Raw genomic sequence first — 26,624 nt, 5'->3', positions numbered from 1 at the left:
TGTCAATGTTGCATCACGTCCCATACCCCTTATAGACACCCACTGTGAACCTGGGCCTGCAGGACCCATGAGGACCAGGGCCAACCCTGGAAAGTGTAAGTTTAGGTGGCCACATTTACATAGAAATGCAAGAGAACTTTGCTTTGCTTTCGCTGGTTATTTTGAGCATAGTTCCCTGAGTCACGAGGCACCCTTGTTTTACTCAGCAAGAAAAGTATCAATAATATTTTTTGCAAAGCTCATAATCAACCAATCTACTATTGGTTTAATGGATAGAGGTATATTATATAATAATAATTACCTAGGATCTGCTGCTTGATGCAGGAAAAAGTAAAGTAGACAATGGGGCAGGTTTACTATAGGGTGAATGGCCGTCACTAGCGAAAATTCGGAAGAAATCTCATCCACAGGGACATCGCCAATTTACTAACAGGTGTAGAAGACAAGTGAAAGAGACCATCACTAGCGCAGTTTTGCGCCCAATTGCCAGGTGAACAGACGTTACTCTGCTTATCCACTAAAGTGCAAATTTTACGGAACCTTACCTCTTTTCGCCAGAGTTTCCTTCACCACCTTAGACTTGAAGAGCTGATAAGATAAAGCTACATCCTCCTCAATCTTATGTCAGTGACATCATATCCAGTATGATGGAAAGTCATCAAAGTTATTTAAAAGCAGGTTTGCCTTCAAAAGTCCTAACTATTAGAGTTAACATTTTTTGTCTAGGGCATTGATGAACTCTTTTGTCTTCATTTTTCTTTCTTGGACATGTAATGACGTGTAATTACAATGACGTGTAATAATAAATGGCCACTTCAAGCATTTGCACCAACATATCTAATAAAGACGTCCATACGACCTATATGTACCTTCCCTATTAAAATTGACCTAAGCGTAAGAGTAAGTTTCGCTCAGCAGAAATTCACGATTGCAAAAGTTCGCCAGTGTTTTGCATTTTAGTGAATAAGTGTAGTGATATCGAATTTGTGGCTGGTAAAGTGGCGCAAAGTGTACTGGATCATTCGCTGGTGAAAATTCACCCTATAGTGTATTTGCCCCAATGTACTCCCTTCCTCTTCACATTATTCTGTTTGCTGGATGGACTACAGCTGTAGCTTTCCCTTATTCAAATTTCCAAGAATGAGCGACTAGCATGGATCCTGTGGTTATACCAGGGAGTTGTGTCACATGAGCTGGAAGGATATTATGCAGAGATTGCTGCTTTTAAGATTGATATTTCAGTTATTGCTTCTACCTGTGATGGTCCCGCAGTGTCCCAGTGACAATCCATTCCAGATGGACAATCTTGACATCAAAACTGAGTCACTGTCAAATTTCAGCTATAGGGGTGCCTATATTGTATATTTAGCCTGCATCTTAAGTGTGGCAGATTGTTTTACTATAATATAAACCCAGCAAGTGCTTCTAGTTGCAACAAATCAGTTGAGTTTTCTATAGTATGTTCTACAACTTAATATTCTATGAGCAGCATAATCAGGCAAACCGACTTATTCATTGATAGAGATATCAATCTGGTGGAATTTTGGTGGAAGAATGTTCACCCGATCATGTCTTTTTGCGCCATGTACATACCCCTTGGTCATGCCTCCAGCTCTGCCCAGTGCTGCTAGTAGCTCAGGTTTTCAATGGTGACCCTCAGACTAATTTGGATACAAATAACAGGATAATTTGGGATTTGTGCTTACCAGGCACGAGTTCACTTGCCAAGAACTAACTTTCACTTGTTTCATAAATTACATAGTTACAACACTATTTTGGATTCGGCCGAACCCCCCAATCCTTCACGAAAGATTCGGCCGAATACCGAACCCAAATCCTAATTTGCATATGCTAATTTGTGGTGAGAAGGGGAAAACATTTTTTACTTCTTTGTTTTGTAACAAAAAGTCATGCGATTTCTCTCCCCGTCCCTAATTTGCATACGCAAATTAGGATTCGGTCCGGCTCAATCCGAATCCTGCTGCAAAAGGCTGAATCCAGAACGGAATCCTGGATTCAGTGCATCCCTAGTTACAACACTCATACGACCCCTCCATACACTCATAAACTTATAAGTGTGCATAAGGCAGGGGCTGAGAGCTGACCGGCCGGGTTGCTTAGGGCACCCGAACTACTTGCCTTGCTTCTGCAAGCCCTCTTAAAGGCATTAACAGAATCAGCCTTCATAACATCATCCCGCAGGCCATTCCACGATTTGAATGGATTTTGCTTCCTTCTGACTTTATAAGCCACAAGTACAGAAGATAGAGGTGCCCAGCTCAGGAGTTTTGGATGCCCAAGTGATGAGCGAAAAATCATTCACACAGACTCCAATGGGCAAAAAAATTATTGCACCACCTCGCGCATCAAAAAAATGTTGTCGCCCGCAGACTTCAATGCATTTCAGCGAATTTGCTGTTTCTTGAATTTTCAGTCCATCACTAATGACCGCAATTAGAAGGTCACTCAGGTCGGTATCTTTGGACTGTGATCTACTTCTGCATCAACTTACCGCATTGTAGAGCAAAATTGTAGAGCAAATCAATGGGGTCCTTGTACAATGCAAGCCCTGATGTCTAAAGGAATTACAAAAAACCTGAGCTCCCCAACAGTCTTGCCTTTCAGTTGCATTACTTCTGGTTTGATGTATCCACTATTCTATTTTACAGCACTATGGAATAACTTAGCACTTTCTTAAATACACATCAATAGTGATGAGCAAATTTATTTGCCAGCCATGGATTCACGGGCAAATTCAGAATTTCGCCATGTGCAAATTCTTTCGCAAAACAGTGGTGAAAATTTGCCCAAAAGAAACAACGCCCATTGACTTTAATACAGTTGGACAAAAAAGGTCACCATAAGAAAAAACACCCGTTGACTTTAATGCATTAGGACAAAAAAGGTCACCATAACAAAAAACGCCCATTGACTTTAATGCATTTGGACAAAAAAGGTCACCATAAGAAAAAACACCCGTTGACTTTAATGCATTAGGACAAAAAAGTCGCCATAAGGAAAAACGCCCATTGACTTTAATGCATTTGGACAAAAAAGGTCACCATAAGAAAAAAATCCCGTTGACTTTAATGCATTAGGACAAAAAAGTCGCCATAAGGAAAAACGCCCATTGACTTTAATGCATTTGGAGCGAGAAGAATTGTCGCCAGTTGACTTTAATCCGTTTTGCAAAATTTCAGATTCACTACACATCAACAATAAAAATACAGGTATCAAAGCTGTTATCTGGAAACTCTATACAGGAATACTATTTTCAATATAAGTTGCATTAAAATTGCAAACTAAATATTTCATAACTATTCATTTGTTACCTATGTCCCCTTCCTGGACTAATTAGAGTTTATAAAGCGTTCTTCTCTTGTTAAGTGTATCGCAGTTGAAATAATCCAGCCGAAATGTTTTGGCTCTGCTGTAACTCAGTCGTTCAGGAAACAGACGCTGCAGAACTGTCAGGGAAAAGGGAAATTCTACCTAAACATGACAGCTGCTTTATCCTACATTTCTTTACCATTCCAAGCTCTCAGCACACTTATATATGACCTCCTTGTACAGATATTAGCAGGTGTCATCAGTTCCATATGCATGAGATCAGGACCAACGCTTTCCAAAAAAAAAAAAAAAAAAAAGATAGAAATATGCAGAATTTCAAGGAATGGCATTACAAAAAGTCAAGTTGTTTGAATAATGTACACATAGAGATCGCACTAAAATACAGGTATGGGAGCATTTTCCAGAATGAGGGATCTTTATATAATTTAGATATCTATACTAGTGATGGGCTAATTAATCCCGAAAAATTTGAGAAACGCAGATTTTGACGCCGGAGACAATTCCTCAATGGGCATTCATTAATCGTCGAATTTTCGTGGCAAATTCACGAATTTATTCATCGGCAGTGAAACATGGAAATTCGCAGCAAATTCACACCTGCCGAATAAATTCACCCATCACTACTTTATACCTTAATTCTATTAAAAAATTATTTAAAAATGTATGAAATCCAATAGGATTATCTTGGTACTGTTTTAGGTACCTGTCAAGGCATTGTTTTATTATTACACAGAAAAAGGAAATTTTTTTTCTTTTTAACTTTTTAAAAAATTAAATCATTTGTTTAAAATGGAATCTCTGGCCGCTCCGTAATTCTGTGCTTTCTGGATAAGGGGTTTCCGGCTAATGGATCCCATACCTGTATAATGATTAACAGTTTCATCTATAATGCCCCTTTGGCTCAGTTCTTAGTGAATACAGGTATGGGATCTGTTATCCGGGAACCCATTATCCAGAAAGTTCCAAATTACAGAAAGGCCGTCTCCCATAGACTTAATTTCATCCAAATAATCCAAACTTTTAAAGATGATTTCCTTTTTCTCTGTAGTAATAAAACAGTACCTTGTACTTGATCCAAACTAAGATAAAATTAATCCTTATTGGAAGCAGAACCAGCCCATTTGGTTTATTTAATGTTTAAATGATTTTCTAGCACACTTAAGGTTCGAAGATCCAACTTACAGAAAGATCTTTTCTCCGGAAAGCCCCAGGTCGCGAGCATTCTGGATAATAGGTCTCATACCTATATTCCATTTCCATCCACTCTAATGGGGATCTAGAGCCTCTATAAAACTTTTGCAGGTGTACTTGCACCCCTGCATGAGGCTGCTGGTCAATCCGTTAAACAACAGGCAGCCCTTCTCTATACCTTAAAGGTCCTGCTGTCTATCATGTTCATTTTACAAAATTTGGCAGGTTATGAAAGTTTGAACATATTTCTGTGTTTTTTATGTGTTATTGCAGTTTTGCTAATGAAGGTGATTTGCCCAGAGACCTGGTTATCTTAAATTGTTACAATTGTTTCTTTGCTTATCTTAAATGGTTACAAAAGTAAAAATTTGCACAAAAGTGCACCTGCCACGTATACTGGGCTCTCTGCCAAAGGCCAATTAAGTTAGAAACTTTGTATCTTTTTTCTGGTTGTTCAGGGCAGGAGATCAAAGTGAAAGACGAGACATTTCAGTAACAATCCGGGACTGCGAGTTAAAGGGGGTGTTCATCTTCTAACACTTTTTTTCAGTTCAGTTGGTTTCAGATTGTTCTCCAGAAATACTTTTTCCAATTACTTTCCACTTTTTACAGTTTTTTCCAAAATCTAAGTTTAAAGTTGAATGTTCGTGTCTCTGGTGTTTGAGTCTGACAGCTCAGTAATTCAGGTGCAGACTCTGAACTGTTATAATTTTGCAACATTTAGTTGATCCATTTCTCAGCAGCATCTCTGGAGTATTAGCAACTATTGTATCAATTCTAACAGCTGCCTGTAATGAAACTCAGGGATTCTGCTCAGCAGGGACAAAGATAAGAAATGTATCAACTAAATATATCCATTTAGAACAGTTTACAGGGTCGGCGACCCCCCCCCTCCCAGAGCTGCTTTTGAAGGTGAAAAATGAAACTTCTTAGAAAAATGGTGACACTTAGAAAATAGAAAGTAATTGGAAAAAGTCGTTATTTCTGGTGATCTATCTGAAAACAACTAGTTGTTTGAAGGCGAACAACCCCTTTAAATGGAAGGTGAAAAATTACACTTACACACTTTACTCTTAAATATTAGAAAAACAGTAACACAAATAAAATAGAAAGTAATTGGAAAAATTATTTGTTTCTGGTGAACTGTCTGAAACCAACTGAACTGAAAAAGGTGTTGGGAGGTGAACAACCCCTTTAAGTTGTCAAAATCTGGACTGTTCTATGAAAAACGGGACAGTTGGAAGGTATGTAGCACTAAATTTGATTTTTCACTGAAAAGACATAAAATGCACCCAAGGTATCTTAAAAGGAAGCAGAATTGGGCAGAGCTGGCAGCAAGATTGGGGTTGCCAAGGTATAATGAGGAGGGATTGGGACATGACCATGTTTCTGCTCATATGAGTGATTAGATCATTTTGAGAGATCTCCTGTGGTATAAGGACAAAGGCTAAAGGGGACACTGCATGTGAAACAAGAGTAGGAAAGTACATAACTCCTATTACTATAAACTGGTATGTGAGCGCACAATGGTTAGTGGTTTGATTTGCTGTGCCAATGCATCTGACTTTTGTATGAAGCCGTATTTATGATACAAAACGTAATAATCCAATTATTCTGGCAATTACACTGGGGCAATGCAAGGCCTCTGATCTCACCAATTTGGCTTTAAACAACCGTTCGGTGATTGCATAGGAAGAGTGCAGCAGTTCACATACTCGCCTCGCGTGTAACACCACAAAGCCTAATTACAGTCACATTAAATCCTTTTCATACCTGATATACTCACAAGGCAATTTAGAATTGTTCTTAATTACCGCTTGTTAGCAGAATGGAAACAGATCCTAAGAGGCGCAATTAAGGCACACGCTTTTCAGCACTTCTGTCATCTTTCTCCCTGTTTAGTCAAACGCAATATTAATGCTTCATTTAACTGAACCTGACTGCAGGCAAAGTGCATTAACTATACAAGTGAAATAAAGAGATGAGGGTGCTGAGCTATGATCAGAGATAATGGGTGGGCCGTGGGTGATTGTGCAAGTGTATGTCATACTGTAGTCTTGCTATACAAGAGCTAAGCTTGCACAGTACTCCCCCTGCTGGTCAACAGGCTAACAACAATTGCAGAATGATGAGGCTCTTTCTTAACAGACAGTTTATGGAGTTTTGAAAATGCCAACAAAACCCATAACAGTTATCGGCCCATTTACTTCGTTCAAGTGAAGGAATAGAGGAAAAAAAGTTTGAATTTCGAAAGGTCGAATATGGCTACTTCGACCATTGAATGGGCTACTTCGACCTTCGACTACGTCCTTCGAATCGAATGATTCGAACTAAAAATCGTTCGACTATTCGACCATTCGATAGTCGAAGTACTGTCTCTTTAAAAAATTCTTCGACCCCCTAGTTCGCCACCTTAAACCTACCGAGGCCAATGTTAGCCTATGGGGAAGGTCCCCATAGGCTTCCTAACAATTTCCTGATCGAACGAATATCCTTCGATCGATGGATTAAAATCCTTTGAATTGTTTGATTCGAAGGATTTAATTGTTCGATCAAACTATTATTCCTTCGATCGTAGGAATAGCGCAAAATCCTTCAACTTTCGATATTCGAAGTCGAAGGATTTTACTTTGACGGTCGAATATATTCGAATATATACGACCCTAGGTAAATGTGCCCCTTAGACTTATCCTGTAAGTGTGAAATGTCACTGTGTGTAACGATCTAATCATTTTGCTTTTAGGCCAATTAGCAGATCATAATGAGATCCTAGGGAGATCCATAGGGAGAGGGCTGCATCTAAACGGTATTGGAAAATATCCTGAACATTTTCAAGCAAGTTATCCATCACAGAGGCTCCATAAAAAGGCCTGTGTGCAGCTTTTATCAGCTTGTATGTGGTTACCTTTAATGCTGTATAATCTGATTGGAACTTTTTGGTAAGTGCAAGGGGAGCCAAATAGGAAATCCAGTGTCATGGAATGCCATACTGATGAGTAATCAGAATAATGTATATAGTAGGAATAAATGGCATCAAGGCAGTATTTTCAAACGGCAAGTGTTTCATTTATTAGCAGTGTCAACACTATGGGGCCGATTCATTAACTTCGAGTGAAGGATTCGAAGGTAAAAAGCTTCGAATTTCGAAGTTTTTTTGGGCTACTTCGACCATCGAATGGGCTACTTCGACCTTCGACTACGACTATCGAAGGATTCGAAGTAAAAATCGTTCGACTATTCGACCATTCGATAGTCGAAGTACTGTCTCTTTAAAAAAAAATTCGACCCTACCTGGTCGCCAAGCGGCGGATAACATCCGTAAAACCATAGACCTGATTTGTCGTGCACCTAACCAAAACACCTCCTCCCTGCTTTTGTCGTTGGATGCCCAAAAGGCGTTTGACAGATTGGACTGGAGATATATGTTTACGGTGCTCGACAAATTGCAGATTCCGACACCATTCCTTACAGGGATTAAACAGCTTTACACCACGCCTTCGGCTCAGGTTCTTAGCATGGGACTTCTTTCTGACCGTTTTGCCATCAAAGGAGGGACTCGCCAGGGCTGCCCCATGTCCCCCCTGATATTTGCTCTATCCCTGGAACCGTTAGCTCACGCCATTAGACATAACACCAATATTAAGGGTATACGAACCGGAGAAATGGAACATAAAATCAGCCTTTTTGCCGATGATATCATCCTTACGTTGACAGCCCCCCAAACCACGCTTCCTAACTTATTACAGACTCTAACTCAGTTCCAACTCATTTCGGGTTACAAAATAAACCCTACCAAATCACACGCATTGCCACTTCGTATGTCCAAGCCAGAACTTAAATTATTACAACTTAACTTTGACTATAGATGGGAGACAGACTCATTGGAGTATCTCGGAGTATTCCTTACTCCTTCCTATGACACCCTGTACAAAGCTAATTACCCCAAGCTAATCGATAATCTCAAGAGAGATCTGGACAAATGGTGCTCATATCACCTCTCTTGGTTTGGTAGGATAGCGGCCATTAAAATGACGCTATTACCTAGGATACTATACCTCTTTAGAACATTGCCAATACACTTCCCCGAATCAGTAGCTTTCTCACTTCAAAAAGCTGTATCGAACTTCATTTGGGAGGGCAAGAAGCCCAGAATTAAGGCCGCTATCATGACAAAACCGAAATCATTGGGAGGCTTGGGAGTACCCCATCTCTACAGATATTACCTTGCAAGTCGGTTGGAAGCGATGGTTCATATTCATGCACCAACTGAGGAACCCTGGCAATCCATCGAAAATCACTACTCGGCCCCGTTACAACTCGCCCATTTATTTTGGATCCCTAAGTCAGCTAGGGTCTCCCTCCCACACCTCCTCCCCCCGTCACAGCAAGCATTAGATCTTTGGGACTCTGTAGCATTCAAGATGAGATTAAGCAACACTACCACACAATACAGAACTATTTTTCACAATAAGGACTTCCCCCCAGGTGGCTCTCCCATAGAGTTTCGAATATGGATATCTGCGAATTTGACAACCCTATTAGACTTCGTCACTGGTGGGACTGTTAAATCTTTTCAACAACTTAGGGAAGAATATAGTATTCCCCATGCGCAATTCTATCGCTATTTGCAGATTCGGCACTACGTGATCACTGCTTGTAAGTCCCAAACGTCTTCCACCCTTACATATTTTGAGAAGCTGTGTCGCAGCCGCACATACCCAACACACCTTATCTCACTTCTGTATGTGAGCCTCGCGACTGACAACACAGTCACGCGTCAGCCTTATATGCAGAAGTGGGAACAGGATTTAGACCTTGCGATTTCTGAAAAGTCCTGGTCGGAAATCTGGGACACAGCCAAACGCACTTCAATATGTGCAGCCTCTAGTGAGAGAGCTTATAAAATAATATTTCGCTGGTACTATACCCCAACGCGTATTGCTACACTAAGCGGTAACCCGGATCACTCGCAATGCTTTAGGGGCTGTGGGGAGAGGGGCTCCTTCCTGCACACCTGGTGGACCTGTACAGTAGCTCAGGTGTTTTGGAAGATGGTGGCAACCTTGCTCTCCGATGTTCTACATTGCGTTATACAGCCCTCCCCACACACTTTTCTCTTGGGAATGAAGATTAGGGCCATACGCTTGAAACAAACACGTACATTAGCTACTCATATCCTGACAGCAGCAAGATCATTATTGGCGGCAAATTGGAAGAAACCTACACTTCCGAGCCTACAAATTCTCATATCAAAGGTGAATTGGATTAGGGTGATGGAATCCATACGGAACAGACTTCAGGATAGAAGTTATGAGGGGGAACTGGAGTGGTATCCGTGGGCTCAACACCTGGAGACTTTGCAACTTCGAGGTATTGTGCACTGATCTGACTATCCTACCTTTCCATATCTAGTCAGACCTGTCTATCTTTCTACTTTCCTTTTTCTTTTTCTCTGTTTACCTTTCTACTAAATTCCTTTCATTTCCATGAGGATTCATTTTCTCGTTATTGCAATGCTTATCTTCATGCTATGGTACATATGTGCTGATTGAGCTAATTGAACAGTTATATTCTGTTATGAAACAGCTGATACTATCACTTGCATACTCTTTTGCATCAATGCTGTACCGGTTTTCTTTATTTGGAAATGTAGGTCAATAAAAATTTTAAATTAAAAAAAAAAAAAAAAAAAAATTCGACCCCCTAGTTCGGCAGCTAAAAGCTACCGAAGTCAATGTTATCCTATGGGGAAGGTCCCCATAGGCTTTCCTAAGTTTTTTTGATCGAAGGATATTCCTTCGATTGTTGGATTTAAATCCTTCGAATCGTTCGATTAGAAGGATTTAATCGTTCGATCGAAGGAATAATCTTTCGATCGTACGATCGTACTATCTGCGCTAAATCCTTCGACTTCGATATTCGAAGTCGAAGGATTTTAGTTCCTAGTCGAATATCGAGGGTTAATTAACCCTCGATATTCGACCCTTGATGAATCGGCCCCTATATGTTTCGGGTAAAACCCTTTATTTCATACATTTGAAAAAGGGTTGTACCCGAAACATGTAGTTTGTTGCTGTTTATTCCTACTATATGCATTATTCTGATTACTTTGGGGAGTGTGACACAGGCTCCTTGGAATCTACAGTAATATAACTTCTTGAATTACACGCTGAGACCAGCAACTTGCCTTATACTGATGAGTAATTTCCCATGAATTCTACCCTTTTATTATTGAAGAAATGCACTGGAGTCATGGCACAAAACATTAATAAAATAGAAAGAGGGACAAAATGCCCACTTTGTGGCTCTGTCCGTAAATACCAAGCCATTTTAACGACACATGAACCATAATTACTACAGAAAACTGACAATGAACATTTTAAACTCAGACATGCCAATATAATCACTAAATAAAATGTATAACAGGCATATTAACCCAAGATATGCCAGTATAATTAGTACAGAAAATGAATAAGAGGCATATTAACCACAGGCATGCCAATATAATCACTGAATAAAACTTGATAACAGGCATATTAACCCTAGACATGCCAGTATAATTACTATATGAAATAGATAAACCATGGGCGTCCACACATAAGGGCAAGGGGGGGGGGCAATTGCCCCTCCCGGGACTTGTACATCATAATAAATGATATTCTCCTGCCATATGTATATATATAGTTTTGTTCTTTTTTATATGATCACATTTCTTAAATTATCATTAAGAACCTGCATTAAGCTTATAAAAGGCTTGCATTTTATGATCAGCACCCCTTTAAATAATGGACCATCCCAATGCCTATTCTACTGCTCAGAGCAGCAGTCTGGTTTAGCTCCGACCCTTCCCTCTGTGAGTAGTTTCCTGCTCCTGAACTGTGTGAAGAATCAGAAAATCTCCTTTTGATGAAGCAGCTTCTTTCCCAGGGCAGATGAGTGTGAACCTGTCAGGTGTGTTCAGCTTAGAGTGTGAATGTCAGGTTATATGTGTGTGTGCCGATGCCAGTGTAAAAGTGTGTCTGTGTGTAAAATCAACTGTTAGCAGGGTCGGAGTGGCCAGGAAAAAACCCGGTGGGCCCCAGCCCTCATGGGCCCTCTCCAGGCCAGACCCCCTCTCCCGATCTCTTGGCCCTATAAAAAGAAAAAACATTTGCGCCGCTGCACATCGGCGTTTGCACATGCGAGTGGCTCCTTTTGCGCTCACGCAGCATCACAGTAGGGTGTCCGGAGGGGGGCCCTGGACAACGGCCCAGGAGACGAGTCCCGGTGGGCCCTGGGCCCCCAGTCCGACCCTGACTGTTAGTGTTCATTTTACACAGTGTATATGTAACTAGGTTCATTATTGAATCTTTTAGGTACAGATTGGGTGTGGGTTTTGCCTACGACCATTCTCAGTGCACACAAAGCACATTAACCCATACAGTTCCTTGTCCTGCTGCTCAATTATGTCCCCACCTATCCATGGCCTCACTCTATTCACTGTCCTCTTTTACCCTTTCCCTTCTCAATGTGTTGCGTGACCCCCACACTCACCTCTCTGTCTCTAATAACTCTCTGCCTGACTCTTTATATTTGTATAGAAAGAAATATTCCAGTTTTCAAATATTTCCAGTCAGGGAAACGTAATATACAAAATATACAAAAAATGGTATAACATATGGAAAAACTTAAAATGAGTGTATGTAAAATGGAGGCTTCACTGTATGTATCCAGCTGTAACTAGAACTCGAGAGGGAATAACATTGTACAAACTGCTGGCTAGTAATTGTGCTAAGAAAGTAGAAAAGACCAAGTGTTGTCCTGGCAAACAAGGAGATTGTGTCACTAATAGAATGGCAATGCTATACATGTGCAACACTTACTACTTTATATATTTATAGAAAAGCTGTTGTTAGGTTTGTGTGGAAACCAAAATATGGGAACAAGTAATTTGTTTAAAAATGTTCTCTTCCTTGCCCCCTCCTGGAAAATTTGGACACCCATGTAACAAGCATATTAACTCCAGACATGCCAATATAATCACTTAATAACGGGCATATTAACCCTACACATGCCAGTATAATCAATATTTCACTTAATGACTACGGCAGGTTTTGTGCAGTTTTGCTTAAGTCTGTAAGTAAAGTCCTAATGACTATACTAACTACTGGTTTTCAGGGAACAAGGAAAATGAAATGCACTTTGCAAACATGGGCACTAGAGGGCTCTGACAGTCAGTCAGGAAGACGTGACAGAAGAATCTAAAGTTTAAAACAAAACAAACTTTCAAGTGCTTAACTAAAAAAACTAAATTTGAAATGTAGCACAATTCTTGAATGTAGCCTTTACGGTATCAAGATTTTAATGGGACTCTAACTGAACAGTTTTTTAATAGGGCTTCAAAACACATCCAAAGTCCTAAAAATATTCTACTTTGTGGTCCAGAAATTTCTCATTAGGCCTCTATCCTATTTATATTGCAGCATTTTATTCTGTAAAGTGCTTTGCTGTGAGAGTTAAAAAATGCCTGGGAAAGCACAAAAAGATGGAATGGCCGTATTCAGAAGAAAAGAGCCAATGTATTTTTGAAGAAGAGGGGCACAAGTAGAGTTAGCAGGTAAGAGGCTGGACTCAATGTGGGTGGATAATGAACTGACACCCAGCTTTGATTTTACATTTAATTTTACCGCATACAGCAGGATTGAAATGCATAAAACGTTGTTCATTCACAATGGTTTCAGAAATGAATGGCAATAAGTCTGTTACCATCAATCAAAAGCCATTAATAAAAACAGGTTTCCATTCACTATGATCCAGCAGAGTGCCACAAACTGCGGGAAAGTTGTAGTATCAGCAGTAGTACAGGTGGGGATGCTGGGAGATGTAGTATATTAACAGCTTGAAAGTTTCTCTTTGATCTCCTGCATTGATGCTAGAAAAAAAAATGATAACATTTCTGAAACTTAATTAAAAAAGAGGACTTTTGGTGTAGAGTCCAGAATACTCAGCACCTACACTTAGGGGCAGATTTACTAAGCTCGAGTGAAGAATTCGAATGGAAAAAAATTGGAATTTCAAAGTATTTTTTTGGGTACTTCGACCATCGAATTGGTCAAATTAGATCGAATTAGATCGAATCAAATGATTCGAACGATTCGAAGTAAAAATCGTTTGACTATTCGACCATTCGATAATCAAAGTACTGTCTCTTTAAAAAAAACTTCGACTTCATACTTCGCCACTTTAAACCTACCGAGGTGCAATGTTAGCCTATGGGGACCTTCCCCAGCACTTTTCTAAGTTTTTTTTTGTTTGAATAAAAATCCTTAGATCGATCGATTAAATCTTATTTCATTAATTTTATTCGATCGAACGATCAAAGCATTTGAGCTAAATCCTTCAAATTCGATATTCGAATTCAAAGGATTTTTACTTCGAGGGTCAAATTCAAAGGGTTTTTTAACCCTCGAAATTTGACCCTTGATAAATCTGCCCCTTAGAGTCTGTACTTGGTCCTTTGATACTAAATTGTGCAGAACTATAGGTTCCATGCAGGATGCTGCAACTTTGCAGCGTGATTTGGTTAAATTGGAAAACTGGGCAGCAAACTGGAAAATGAGGTTCAATGTTGATAAATGCAGGTTATGCACTTTGGTAGAAATAATATAAATGCAAGTTATACACTAAATTGCAGTGTCTTTGGGGTTTCCTTAATTGAGAAGGATCTGGGTTTTTTTTAGATAACAAGTTGTCTCATTCTGGGCAGTTTCATTCTGTGGCTACTAAACCAAATAAAGTTCTGTCTTGCACAAAAAAGGCATTAACAAAGGTCCCTGATAAGGCCTCATCTGGAGTATGCAGTGCAGTTTTGGACTCCAGTCCTTAAGAGGGATATAAATGAGCTGGAGAGAGTGCAGAGACTAAGTGCAACTAAATTGGTTAGCGGGATGGACAAAAATTATGAGGGAAGACTGTCAAGGTTGGGGTTGTTTTATCTGGAAAAACTAGAGAAAACAAACTTTAATTTGAAGCAATGTAGGGGTTTTTTTCAAGTGAGGACAATGAGGTTGTGGTATGCACTGTGGCTATTGTGATCCTAAAATCTACAATTCGTATAGATATTGGTATATATAGTTTATGTGAGTTTATGGAGGGGTCACTGTGTATGTATGGGAGCTGGGGTTTTATTTGAAGGGGTTGAACTTGATGGATTTTGGTCTTTTTTCAAACAGACTTAACTATGTGACTATATAACTATGTAAGCCATTTAGTTGCCTGAAGCAGCGGCAGAGGCATGGACACTCATCCTGCAAACACTGCAGAATCTCACAAATGATCCTGTGTCTCAGATAGTTGACCATTCCACATTATGAGCCTCAGTTTGCAGGAAGCAAGCTTTATACAATATATAACAAGACAGTCATCACTTAAAAAATAAATATGAGAGAATTTTTTGCATTATTGGCAGCTGACTTGTTGATATAGCTAAATATATAATTAAGTAGCATTAGGGATCATTCACAAACCAAAAAATGCTAACATTTCATGCATTTTAAGTCATTCACAATGGCACTTGTATCTGTATAACTTTTAAAACAATTTAATTTTTTGATGTTACCGGTCCTTTAAGAATCTAATTTACGTATCTGAGCAGCAGTTTAAATTTCCAGTCTGCACCCCTGCAAAGGGGCAAATTTCCTAACCGGCGAAAATTTGCCAGCGGCAGCTTCGCAGCCATCGCAACACTTTGCCAGACGCAAATTCGATAGGACAACGCCAATTCACTACAGTGCGAAGTTGAATACATTACATTACACAAGTCCTTAATAAAAAAAATATAGATGTTATAATACCCTACATATGAGCCCACTGTATAGTTTATGTTCCATATGTTAGAAAATGGAGGGGGGAACCCAGTTACCCAAAATAAATGTTACGGGCCTTTGCAGGCTATCACTCTGAGAAAAGGTAAAGACGCCAGCGTTTTTTGGGACTTAGAAATATTTTGCACTAAAACTTGAGGAAGTCCTATGCACTACATTGCACTTCACCTGGTCTGAGCTAGAGAAGGCAAGTCTGGCAAATGAGGTAACGTTCAGTAAAATCCGCATCTTAGTGAATTTGCGTAGTTACATCCGTTCGCCAGAGTGCGAAGTAACACTAGCGTCTATCTCCTTTGCTAGCGAAGTGACGCCTGCGTGTGTTAGGAAATCGGCAAAGTTTCTACATGACATCACGTTGGCAAATTCTCGCTAGCGTTAGTCACTTCGCCCTTTAGGGTATCTGCCCTAAGGAGTTGTAAGGTACTAAATAGTATAAACAGTATATGATAAACACCGACCTTGTGCATTTTGCCCACAACATATTCCTGCAAATTGTATGTTTTATAATAGGTGTGCTTATATTGAGCCTGCTAACCCATCCTGACAGCTGATCAGCTATTTTATACCCCAAGATATTTTACATCCTTAGAAGTAACTCCAGTAGCTTTTATATGGGTCTGTAATTCTATACAAGCATATGGTTTAAATAAAAGGGGCTTTTCATCCAAGTATGTCCCAAAATGCAGACGCCAATTAATCTCTCGCTAGATGTCAATTTAATAAAAGACATTATCCTGGAAGCTGATCAAAAGCTACATTATTCAATAAAAATTGGAATATTTCATTGGGGAATATCGGGGTAAGCCAGTTCAGAAACCCTTCTTTCAGCATTTACGATTTAATGCAGCACAGCCCTTGCATTTATTAGAAACAGGTACGATCACTGACAGAGGGGAAAATAATCATTGTTTATTGAAGTGTATTTCTGTAAAACTGAGTAGACCTTCCAAACACTTTTTTTCAGTTCAGTTGTTTTCATATTGTTCCCCAGAAATAAAGACTTGTTTCAATTACTTTCCATTATTTATTTTTTACTGTTTTTCCCAAATCTTAATTTAAAATTGAATGTTCGTGTCTCTGGTGTTTGAGTCTGGCAGCTCAGTAATTCAGGCGCAGACTCTAAACTATTACAATTTTGCAACATTTAGTTGATACATTTCTCAGCAGCATCTCTGGAGTATTCGCAACTATTGTATCAATTCTAAAAACTGCCTGTAATAAAACCCAGAGATTCTGCTAAGCAGGGACAAAGATAAAAAATGTATCAACTAAATGTATCAATTTAGATCAGTTCACAGGGTCGTCGACCCCCACCTCCGAGAGCTGCTTTTGAAGGTGAAAAATTAAACTTCTTAGAAAAACGGTGACACTTAGAAAATAGAAAGTAATTGGAAAAAGTCGTTATTTCTGGTGATCTATCTGAAAACAACTAGTTGTTTGAAGGCGAACAACCCCTTTAAATGGAAAATTCAATAACTAGTGCAATGTAAATCAATAAATATCAAACATTTGCAATTATTTTCTTTGTCTACGAAACTCCCTAAATTATTATTCTACTTTTATTCTACTGAGCCCACCTATGGGGAAATGTGAGAAGCAGGATTATAGAAAAAATACTAATTGAAGTAAACACTGGCCTATGTGTTTAAAAATGTTTTGGGGTTTATTTTGAATGCATTTTTTTACTATACACGGGAAATAAATAAACATTGCAATTTTTTCATTGCCTTTTTTTGTGACAAAGATTATTTAAAGAAATCAAGTACAACTGCATAGTAACAGTCTCTATTTTACTAAATCCATGGCAGTAAAAAAGTATTGCATAACTACACCCTTCCTAGATTTAAATGCCATGTAATATTAGTATCACTTTTATTAGTCAGAGGTATATCATATAGGACTAATAGTGCCGGCTCCCAGCTCCTGTTTCAAAATGCTTAAATAATCATTAATGCTCGTTATGTGTGGATATAAATATTTTAAATGTTAATATACAAATGCTACAACTCTACTGTAAATATTAAATACGGAGCATTTAGTTTAAGTAAAGAAGTTTAAATTTAAGGACTTCTTTAGAGGAAACGGCTGAGTTTTCATATTCTACTTTGTCTTCTTAGTTTCTTCTCCCCATAATGCTCATGAGCTCCTCCCAGAACCTTCCCATCATTGTCATATTATCCATCAAAAAAACACAAAAAGCCAAGGTGGTGTTCACTGATGTCTTTGGTGTTTACTCAGCTGAAAATGAATGGTCAAGCCAAAGCGGCACCAATAACCTATGCCCTGAGTGGAAATAGAATATGAAGCTAGTATATGTATTCCTCCTTACTATGTCCATTATGTTTGGCACTAACTTAAACAGTTCCCCCGGCAAAGGAATACCATTTTATGTTGGGATATCATTATTATGAATTTTGGAGGTAGACTAGAGAAAAAAAACATCTTCAACTGTTTTACTTCAACTGTTTTTACTATCACTAGAAAGCAACTACAAATGAACCTTGTTAATGCTATCTGGCACCAGGGGGGATAGTGAAAGCAACTACAAATGAACCTTATTATTGTTATCTGGCACTAGGGGGCATACTTCCCTACAATCCATTGCATTACCATTTCTCTGTACAGAAACATTTCTGTTACAGGTCTCCAGGCAATCTATTTCCACTGCATAATGGCTAAGCACGTTTGGATAAAGCACCTTTGATTTTTAGAGAGATTTATTATTTTGGCACAAAATCTAGACACAGTAGGTTCTGCCTTTTTTCCTCTTGGGTTTCAGCTTGTCTTGTAAAAAACCGAATGCATAAATCCTCATGCATGAAGAGCTGGATGTAGGGTAAAGTTTAACTGATGTAGCTCAGTGGTTCCAATGCCAAGACTGCCAAGGCAAGTTATGAATGGAAGCGCTCTTGCATCAATAAGCCATCATGAAAAGAAAAATACGAGGTAATCAACATGATAAACCGATGACACGTTTAAAGAATGACCTCAACAACTCTTGCAACTGTTATTAGTCTAGTAAATCTTTTCTAAGGATCCACTTTAATTTCCTTTTCCTTTTTTCTTCTTGGACAAAGTCTAAACTGCATGTCATCTGACGTAAACCCAAAGACAGAACTTTGAAGCAACCGACCAGAGAAATTCCCAGCCTCTTCCAAGATCTTCAATCCGATGGAGCATCTGTATATCTTACAACAACTAAGCAATATTTCAATATTAGACAACAGTTTTGTTCTAACAGCATCACCATTTTGGAATTGAAAGAAGCTTCTTGTTGACTTTCTATACATAGACATTAGCAGGAAAGCTCTCTATTGTACCCACTACAATATTTAGTATTCTATATGAGAATGAAGAAAATAGCATAAGGTCTCCTAATTCTGGTTCTGTGTCCTAGGAAAATGTTTTCCAACCATAACGGCACAGGAAGAGCCTGTAGCAGGGGTATTTGTCTTGCTGTGTATGGGATTACACACATACTCCTTTAAGATCATTTAATGCAGAGATAATGTGAGCTATAACGTTGCAATAACTTGACCACAGAATACAGATTATGTCTAAGATAATAAATTATAATGTCATTTTGTTTAAAGATTCACAATTAGCCACACCCAGTGGCTCTTCTTCTGGGTTGTTCACCTTTGAGATAACTTTTAGTAGGATGTAGAGAGTGATATTCTGAGACAACTTGCAATTGGTTTTCAATTTTTATTATTAAATGTTTTTGAGTTATTTAACTTTTTATTCAGCAGCTCTTCGTTTTGCATCTTAAGCAATCTGGTAACTAGGGCCCAAATTACCCTAGCAACCATGCACTGATTTGAATAAGAGACGGCCTGAATAGAAGGATCGGTAATAAAAAGTAACAATAACAATACATTTGCAGCCTTACAGAGCATTTGTTCTTTAGAAGGGAGTCAGCGACGCCCATTTGAAGAGTCAGAAGTATAAGGCAAATAACTATAAAACTACAAAAAATAAATAATGAAAACCCGTTAAAAAGTTGCTTAGAACTGGGCATTCTATAACATAATAAAAATTACCTAAAAGGTGAAACACCCTTAAATAGTTAATTATTGCCAATAATCAATTCACATATTGGCTGCCATCCATCTGGTATTACTCTAGCTATGGCTTGGGGTAATTATAACAACTTTACCGGCAATGATCTCCCAGTAAATGTAGGTTTCTCCATTGTTTTAAACTGATCTGCCCAGTAAAGCCCTGGCCTATCTAGTTATGTTTCCTATCTCCTAGATTCCCCTGCCCAAACTTAGCATTCGTTTTTGCCCCAAACTTATCCTTTACATCACTGCCTAGTATTTTATTTTATGAAGTGCCATCTGTAAAAGTCACTGTTGTTCCAATTTGTTATGAACTTTCCCACTTTTGCATTTTTCTTTTGGATGGAGAGGAGGAATATTCCTCTGTATTCCGATATTATAAATCAGTAGCATCAAACAACGCAGCCAAATAACTCTACAAGTTGTCTGGCAAGCTATGTGAAGACTATTAAAATAGAACTGGGAATCTGGCAGTGATCTGGCTTCAGCTGAGTTTAATAATTTGTTTACTGCCCAAGAATAATGAATCTACTGTATAAACAGCTTGCCGAGGCATGGAGTTAAGACTGTTGGAGAGAGGCACACTTGGCTTTCAAAGAGATCTAAACTGTATAAATACAGATGCTGTGCCTTTCCCTGTGGCCATATAATACGGGAGTATCTCTATAGATTGTGATGATGGCAAACTGTTTCATTGTGGTGCTATAACATTGCGTCAGAATGACTTAGTGTTTTTGCTGAAGGCGCAATGGCATGTAAATGTTTGAAAAAATACGATTTTGAATGTTTTTCCAATTTTAAAAGATCTGTTCCTTCCTAACTGACAGCTAATTATTCACTGCTGGGCTGAGCAGCACAGGAATTAATTCATATGGTAATGGTTTCTCCATTCAGCATAGGCTGAAGCTTGTGCTGTGTGGTATGTCTAGAACAAACTTCATACTTCAGCAAAAGCTGGTGGAGCATAGGTTAGTCTGTGTCTATATCCTTATGAACTCTAACTGAGAGCAAATTCCATATAATATATGAATAGCGGCCCACCCCTATAATGCACAGACCAACAAGTGAGCTTATTAGCAGGGGCCTATGCCAATCCTTGGCCTGTTGAAAGATGTATCGCCTGGATCTGGATCTACTTTGACCATAGAAAATTTCTGATCCTAAACACAGCATGGGTCATAAAAAGAACAATCATGACCAAACACATACAACAGTGATTAAATTAAGCTTACCATTCGTCCCCATTTCCTGGGGACAGGCCCCGTTTCAAGAGCCTGTGCCCCGTAGGAAATTGCCCCGTGAACTGTCCACGTAATTTGAATTTTTTTTAAAAGTCCCCTTGTAATTCTTCCGTTGACTGAATTTTGGCGCCAAAGAGAATAGGGCCTGGGCCAGGAGATATATGAGTGAAGAAGGAGGGACTAAGCCGGATAAACCCCCGATGATCAGTTATCACAGTCCTAACACAGCTGCCCTGACCTCCCTGCTCCTGAGACGGCCCCATGTGACTTTCAGTTGAGCTTCATCTGATTGGACGGTTACCGTGGGTCAGCTGAAAAATCCCCAGCGCTGTTTTTGGAGGGGAAGGCGTGAGATCTTCACTAGGTGCTTATGGTTGTGGCGGGGAAGGTGTGAGATCTACTCGTTGCTTCTGGTCGCAGCAGGTAGGTGTTTGCTTTGGAATGGGTCGGTGGGTCGGAGGGGTTGAACCGCTACGTTATGGCCACACAGTATCGCTGAATTAAGTGGTTGGGTAACTGGCAGTAGGATGCCTGGCATGTCTGGTCAGAAAGGTATGTGTGTATCTGTTGCTATTGTGTTGTTGAAAGCTGTAGTTCTGCAGCATCTCACATACTGAAGGGAAAGGATGACTGGCTTGTGGCTGCACTTTTCCTGCCCTTACTCCAAGGCTGATGTGGATGTTGTGAGTTGTAGTTCAGTTTATAAGCTAAACACTCCCAAGTTCCATTTACACTCACTGGGTCTCTGGCCTCCCTGTTATATTTGGAGGGCACTTTATTGTTGCTACTTCCATAAACATATTTTTTACTGTGGAAATGTACATGAAATAATCAGTGTGCCATCCTACTATGAGTTCTGGAGTATTATACATGGAATTGCCACTGCGTTCATTTATATATATCGCCTGGATCTGGATCTACTTTGACCATAGAAAATTTCTGATCCTAAACACAGCATGGGTCATAAAAAGAACAATCATGACCAAACACATACAACAGTGTAGGATCAGAAATTTTCTATGGTCAAAGTAGATCCAGATCCAGGCGATATATATAAATGAACGCAGTGGCAATTCCATGTATAATACTCCAGAACTCATAGTAGGATGGCACACTGATTATTTCATGTACATTTCCACAGTAAAAAATATGTTTATGGAAGTAGCAACAATAAAGTGCCCTCCAAATATAACAGGGAGGCCAGAGACCCAGTGAGTGTAAATGTATTTGTAAAATGGTGAGAGGTTAGTGGGGGGGTGTCTTGCACAGTGGGCGCGGTCTAGAAATTTTGCCACAGCTCACTTTGTGCGCCGCTATTTTCTACCCTGTCCCCGGATTTCGACCTGAAAATCTGGTCACCTTAGATTAAATGCACCTCCTTCTAGGCTATACTGTAGGATCAAGCCCAATATGATGCCAGTGCCTGGACTTACATTTACAACTGGGCCGTTCATTAGTAACACCAAAGAAAATAATTGTCCTCTAGCTAGCGGCAGGTTTGCTTCTGATATTCCTGCTAACCCTTGAAACCAAGTATGGGTCGCCTATGGAATCTAACAGGCCCAACCCAACTTTGGTTTCCAAGGTCGAACAAGCTTTTGCTCCAAATTAAAACTAGTTTTGGGTTGTTCACACTTCTGTGAAACAATCCCTTCAAGTAAAAACCTTATGAATAATGTTTTCTTAATTGGGGTTTACATATGATGACTACTCTTGGTGCAAGTGGTCAAGATGAGACCAGCACATACATGTGCTAAGAAAGTGCTTTCGCTCGGGGACACCGATTCATTAAACGCATACATACGGCCCAACCTTGACCACACACAATGGGAGTTAAAACTTGGTCTCGCCCAGCACAGTACCCTATAGTAGTTTCTCCCATCCGGAGGCTCTGTCAGCCTTCAGATACAGTGGGGGGGGGGATTAGAAATTTGTGTTCATCAAGCTTATTATTACATTTTACTAGAAACTGAGCCTTGTACGAGAATAAAGGAGAAATGAACCTTATATGACTTCTTTTTTAATATTTGATCTACTAATACAGCTTCTATTAATCAGAACCATAAAGTCACCAATATGAACAAGCCCTTGAACCAACAGGCAGTAAGTGTGCATGGATTTGCCCACCATAATCTTCCTTCCCAGAAATCACATCATGAAGGTGCAGTGATGATCCATGGATTACATAGGTAGTGGCACACAGAATAAATGCTGATGTTGAAATATATTGCAGTGATTGAGTATAGTGTATACCTTCCATAGATAAAGTAGCTGTTATGACAGAAGACTGCACCAGGTCCGGATTCCTTGAGCACTGTTTGAACAGCCCTTTGAGTGGTATATCAGGAAGCCCTGTGATGCCTATTATCACTCTATATAACCTCAAAAACATTATATACATTAAGCATGGACAACAAAATATGCATTTCAAAAAGTTTCTCTGTTCAACTCTGAATACGTAGTTCCCACAACATGCTGATTCCAATGTAATTTTCTTCCATATAAAAAAACCCCAACAAACTATAAACTAAACATGTTATACGTCTGTCTCATTTCTGCAGTTTTGGGGTTCCTGTAGAATGGCTCTTCCGGTTACTGCTCATGGGAACATTTTGTAAATGTTTTAAGCATGTGTTTGTAAACATGATATCAGTCAGAGTGCATGTTGATCCAGGCCTGATGCACATAACAAAATACTTAGGTCACGGCATAAGAAATGCATAAACTAACTGATGTATTTATGTCAGTAATAACTGTGGGACATGACAGCAGCTTAAGAGTGACGTTAAATGAAAATAAGTCACCTAGATTCAAAGACTTGAGGGCAAGGAAGTAAAGTCTGATATCCTCCAGCTGTTGAACATGTTACTAAAAGGATTTTCATCCAAAAAAAATAAAATAAACAGTCTTATAAAGTCTTGACCAGGCCCATGGTCAAATAAAGCAATGTACAAATGCTACTGGACTTTGTATCTTCACTCTAAGAGATATTTTTGAAAGCAGAAGGCCATCTCACTACTTTGTGTTACAAGTCTCCACCACATTCACCCACCATTCCTGCCACCACCCAGCTCTGCCCTGTGTTCTACTCCCATACTGATCATACTATTTCATGTGGCTATGTAGACCGAAGCTCTAATGTAGTAAAGACAGAAGGCCTGGGACCTGGGGTTTTCTAGATAACGGATCTTTTTGTAATCTGGATCTTCATACCTTAAATATACTAGAAAATCATGTAAACATTAAATAAACCCAATAGGCTTGTTAATAAGGATTATTTATATCTTAGTTTGGATCAAGTACAAGGTACTGTTTTATTATTACAGAGATAAACACAGACTTTCTGTAGCTTTCTGGATAATGGGTTTCTGGATAACGGGTCCCATACAATGTAAGTACTCATTCTGGCAGCTCCAAGAATCACTCCAATCAGTTGTTAAATTACCTCCTTCCTGAGAAATGGTTGATCTTGTGCCACCTGAAACCCAACTGTCATTTGGAAATGGTATCAAAGCAACACACACCATTTCACTATGAAGCAGCAGACTTATATATCGTCTGGCAGATATGTAGATAACATTTTTGACCCGGGCAGCGTTAAGGCCGCCGTCTTACCTTCATTCAACTTGACCTCTCCCCCTTTCATGTCATATGCACCCCAATAAAGACACTTGAAGCCCAGGATGGAATTTAAAGGTCACAGCTTTATTAAACATTAATATATATTGATGTATTAACCACACATAACTGTAAAATAACAGTAATTCCACGGTAATGCTTGCTTAACTGGTTGCTCCACAGAGTGACCGGGCCACTATCATGCTGGCCACCCGAGCGCTGCCCTGGATGGGCAAGTAGTAGCAAATGGCCTCACTCGACTTTACCTCCCGGGGCCTTACCGGGAGAGGCACCAACAGAGGCCACAGATAGGGGACTACAGCCCCATTACCCACACTGGCAATCATTCCCCGCTCCCCAGCTGCCATAGCTCAATACATACTGACATACCACCACTAGAATTATAATAGGGGCGGGATGCTGCTTCCACCTCGCTGCTCGCTGTAAGATGGAAGCCACTGATTCCCGCTAGATTCACCTTGCCTGGTAACCCCTCCTTTCTCCCACCACTAGTGATGGGCGAATTTGCGCCGTTTCGCTTCGCCGAAAAATTTGCGAATTTAGCGCGAAATTCGCGAAACGGCGAAAAATTTGCGAAATCGCCCATTTTTGATGCCGGTGCCTGTTTTTGGTCGAATTTTTCCCGCAAGGCGTTTCGCGAATTTATTCGCTGGCGGCGAATCGCGCAAATTCGCGCCTGGCGAATAAATTCGCCCATCACTACCCACCACCAATCCTGCCCCTTTCTCAGACTAATGCCTGCCTAACCCAGTCAAAGCTTCCCTCCCTCCACTATGTTCATCCGGGAAGCCCTATTAACACTGAAAAAACTCATGTGCTTTCCACATCATTGAACCTGATTCATTAATAAAGACAGCCCCATCTAAGTTGCAGATTAAAGTGGCACAAAAAATGTACATGGTTAAAAATAAACAGCAAATAGACAGGTTAGGATTGGGCTATAGGCAGGATCCTGGGAGTTGTAGTTTAAAATCTGAAAGGGTGCCACTGGTTACCAATGCCTGAGCGTGGTACAAAATTAAACTCATAAAGTGGCTGTGAAATTCTGCTAACAAAATGCAGTGTTCTAGGGAACAGAGATGGACATTGTTGCATAAAAAACCCCAGTGCAATCAAAAGCAGACAAGTGAGAAGCCCAAAGTGACAGTCCAGCTGTGCTCTAGTCTCTTCATTCAAAAACCAGACAAGGTCAGCATTCCCACATACAAAAATGTAACCTAAATGATAATGTTTATCAGAGCACATATTTCGGCTGAGGGATGTGACAGCCCTAGAGAAATCTCAGAAAATGGCTAAAAGTGTTTTTTCACTAGCAACGTGATGAAAACAGAACTCCTGTAGCATGCAAACATGGGGCAGTATATAATTCTCTTTATTGCTCTGTATACAGGTATGTGATCTATTATCTGGAATGCTTGGGATCTGGGGTTTTGTGGCTAGAGTTTTATTCCATAATATGGAGCAGCATGTCCTCAATCTTAAACCTGAATTCAAAGTAATGGATAGCACACCCAATATGAAAAAAATAAAGCAAATTTATTACGCAAAGATTAAGAAATAATCAACAAAAATTATAAAGAGGTGAGCCCAACACGTTTTGACCTTAAGGGTCTTCCTCAGGGGCAAAAATCAAACAAAAATCCTGCCTTTACATGGATTTAATCCCCCCAATAAAACGATGTCGGATTGCCAGAAAAGGCATTTCATCAATATGACTGGCAGCATAAATGTTTTTCATTCCTTATTGTGAAACAACATACATGCTGACATACCTTTCTGATAAGTTACTGAGTAAAAGTACTTTCTCAAGATAAGATTATACCTTCCCTACACGTTTTGCTGAATTTGGCAAGCAAACGGCATTGCACACTGAAACGAAAGAATCTTTAGGCACATTCTTTAAAATGAATGCAATTGCGTGATAGTCATAATATTATTATTAATAGATTAGCATTGAAGAATCTGTAAATATGTTATTGACGCAAATCACTTGTTCATGTAAGCAATATGGTAGCCTCTCCTTTCTACAGAAAGCTCTAACATGCTAAGCATTCATACATCACTGGCTTTTCATGGAAAAAACAAAAGGTAAGCCCTACTTAAAATTTGGCAACAGTTCTTTTGTACCAAGGAAAAGTAAGAATTTTGTTGTGAAGACCGGCCAGAAGCTCAAAGTAATCTGTAAGGGCCTTGGCACAACTATCACCATACCTCCCAACTGTCCCAATTTTGACAGCTCAGCCCACAGTCCCAGGTTGCTTACTGAAATGTTCCAA

At 39.5% G+C, this 26,624-nt stretch overlaps 1 protein-coding gene across 2 annotated transcripts in view; it reads right to left on the bottom strand.

Moving 5' to 3' along the window:
• megf6.S (multiple EGF-like-domains 6 S homeolog) overlaps positions 1 to 26,624 on the bottom strand; it is a 320,522-nt gene that overhangs the window by 127,758 nt on the left and 166,140 nt on the right. The gene's annotated exons all lie outside the window — the stretch shown is intronic.

The sequence above is a fragment of the Xenopus laevis genome, chromosome 7S, assembly GCF_017654675.1.
Source record: "Xenopus laevis strain J_2021 chromosome 7S, Xenopus_laevis_v10.1, whole genome shotgun sequence".
NCBI lineage: Eukaryota > Metazoa > Chordata > Amphibia > Anura > Pipidae > Xenopus > Xenopus laevis.
Note: the sequence above shows the minus strand (reverse complement) of the source record. Positions and strands in the feature narration are given on the sequence as shown.